Source organism: Echinops telfairi, unplaced genomic scaffold (genome assembly GCF_000313985.2).
Source record: "Echinops telfairi isolate 266 unplaced genomic scaffold, ASM31398v2 ScPeMD7_25;HRSCAF=90, whole genome shotgun sequence".
NCBI classification, from domain to species: domain Eukaryota; kingdom Metazoa; phylum Chordata; class Mammalia; order Afrosoricida; family Tenrecidae; genus Echinops; species Echinops telfairi.
In genome coordinates, this window is record NW_022103922.1 from 26847220 (window position 1) to 26850442 (window position 3223).

The following is a 3223-nucleotide window of genomic DNA, read 5'->3' on the forward strand; positions in this document are numbered from 1 at the left end:
AAAAAAAAAAAAAGAAGTGAGCATGGTGGGACTTCATCTCACATACTTTGGACATGAGGGACCAATTTCTGGTGAAGGACATCCTGTTCAGTACGGGGGTCAAAGAGAAAGAAGACCCTCAATAAAACTGATTGATATAGTGGATGCAGTAATGGGCTCGAGTACAGGAAGACTTGAGGATGACGCAGAATGGGTCACTGCTTTGTCCTGTTGTCTTTATGAGTCTGGATCAATTTAACATTGGTAACCTTTTGCTATACCATTTGCACTTTAGAAAACAGCCTCTCTCTTCTATTTTTCCCCATTTGATAAACCTAGTAAGAAATACATTAGCATTGTTAAATTTATGGGCCTCACGCATTCCCTTCTTTTACTCTCATGCAAACCTTGTAGTCTTGCCAAGGCTTTCTAATGTCTGCATGTCAAACACAGATTACAAGCCCCCTGGGCTGGATTCACACTGGCCTCTTGACTTTTTACAGAGCCTTACATAGCCTTGTCACTAGCTTGATGTTAAAGCAAATAATGCCAGGCATCCTTTGTAAGGCCTTTGCACAGAAAACTGAGAAAATTCGACCACAATAAACATGCTGAGAATAAAATCAGGCACTGCCATAATTATTAGGTCAGAGGCAGATAAGCACAATTATTTCTGTACTGAACAAAGACAGGTGGGGAGTAACTGGCTCTGCAATGAGAGGGCAAGGTGTGAGAGGGCTGGAGGTACTCATTCTTGAAGCCCACATATGTCTCACACCCACATACAGCCTCCTCTGTTTTTCTTCTCGGTGCTATTCTGTTTTCTTTGTTTTTAAAAGCAGTCCTAAATTGCTGAGCTTCCCTCCCCATCCTCACACTTTTTTTTCCCTTCTGTGCTTACAGGCAAGGACAGTAAATTAAGCATATCTAAGGATTTAATGCTCAAAATCACCTTGGATAATTGGCTTAAGGGGTTGAGGCATGTTTTCCCTCAGCCTCCTACTCTTAATGCTATTTCTCCTCAGAGGGTACATCTGTCAATAATTGATGGAGCTTTCTTGGGCAAATGAGCTGTTGCTTGGGACATTATAAATCATATTTGGAATCGAGTTTACTTTCAAGCTGCTTTTAAAATCTCGATGCTGTGCTAACTGAATAGAAACAGCTAAATGTTTGAGGGACCCATGTAAGCTTTAGATTGCTAAAGCCATCAGCTAGATTTAAAACAAGGGGAATTTATATCCTCTGAGGTAAAAGTGCTTGCTTTACCATCGGAGAGTCTTGCTTAGGAGGACCAAAGGAAACTGAGGATAAGAAGCTTAGTTTGAAAGAGAATACAAATGATTACATTGTAAGATATTTTTACTATTGCACTTTCGATCTTTTGGGAAGTTGGAAGTAATTGATCAGAATATCTTAGTTAAGATTTCAAATGCGCAAAGTTAAGAGTTGAGAGTATGGAGCAGATGGGAACATAAAAGGCATAAAACCATTTTTAAAGCTCATTCAGAGCTATTATTGTAGAGATAATGGTTTATTAAGTTCATAATATCTGCCCTTGAATTTTAGTTATTAATAATATTGGCTGTTGCTAATTTTCAAACTTTCTAATAAAAAGATATAATGTGACTCACTTTGCCTTTTTTTTTTACCCCCCCTTCATTCCTAATTGTCAGGGCAAATGTGCTCTAGATTTCGAAGGATGAAATGTCCAACATGAGACTGACGTTGCCATCTGGCAGATGTTGCTCAGGAGAAGGAGACATTATTTTCCTGAATAGCTGTCTGCCCATGACTTGTGGCTCACTTAGAGAAATGTGGCTTCTTTTTCGGGGGGGGGTGGGGGTGGGGGGGTCAGTGGTGGCTCAGTAGTGGAGTTCTCAGCTTACATACTGGAGATTTTAAGTTCCCTTCCCAGTTCATGCACCCCATACATTCATCTGTCTATTGGAGTCTTGCTCATTGCTGTGACGCTGAATAGCTTTTATCAGGACTCCCAGACTCACATGAATTAGGAAGCAAGATCTTCTGGTCTACTTCTAAAAACCAATTAATAAAAACCCTGTGGATCAGAATGGCCTAATCTGCGATCCATCTTGGGGATGGTGTAGGACTCGGCAGCATCTCAGCATGATGTCACCAAGAGGTGGGGCCAACTGGAAGGAAGCTAACAGCAACATGAACACATGCACATAGGAGCCCTGGGAGGTGCAGCGCTGAAGACACACAGCTGCTCACTGAAAAGATTTCACATCCAGTTAACCCAATACACCTTGGAAGAAAGGCCTTGTGATCTACTTCCAAATAACCATCCCCTGGAAATGCTAGGGTGCATAGCTCTCCTCTGACACGCATAGGTTTTCCAGGAGTTGGCATGGACTCAATCAGTGGCACGTATGTACAGAAAGGCTCCCAGGCCAGAAGCTAAACAAACACCAAACTTGCTGTCATACGGCGAGACTTTCCTCTCCCTGACACTACTGCAAACTCTCAGGTAGACCAGAGGGTGAAGTATCCAAGTGTGCCTAGAGGGGTTCCTACGGGTCTTGTGGGGAAGGTGAAGTTACAAACATCAAGGGTGATTGCAACCTGATGTGTCCTCCATGGCTTTGTTTTTCATTCCTTCCATTTTCACGCCACTTGAAACCTACTCCTTTGCCATACTCTGATACCTTATGACACAAGGATGCTCCTCTGCTGAAAGGCTGACAGGTTTCTCTGCCTTACTATCTCCAGCCTTCCCCTAGGACTGACTCCCTTCTGTTATTTAACCTCTTGGGCCCCACTTACCTGAGGGCCTTTCTCTCTTTTAGTCTTTGCTACCTAATTGTCTGTCCTTCCTCTTCTTTTACCTTCTTTCTTAACCTCCGCCCTTTCTCCTTTAACTTCCTTTGAGAAATTAAGGATACCGAAGGTTTGATTGATTATCAGACACGTGGGGAAAATGATTGGGGAAAGTAGAGAAGAAAATAAAATTGAGAAGCAGTTGTTTAATCTTTAAATCTCGCTCCCCCCCAACCCCACCCCAGACTCCTTTTCAGATAGCTCACAACATTTTCAAATTTGATTTTCAATTATTTCTGGTTGAAGAGAAGAGATTGGTAGTTCCATAAGTAGCACCAGTGTTGGCAAACATAACTTCTAAGGACTGAGCGATATCGCAATTGTAGCACTAGTTTAGAATGTGCAATTACGGTCATTTGGCTCAATCAGACTATTTCTTAAGGATTCTGTTTTTAAAGGC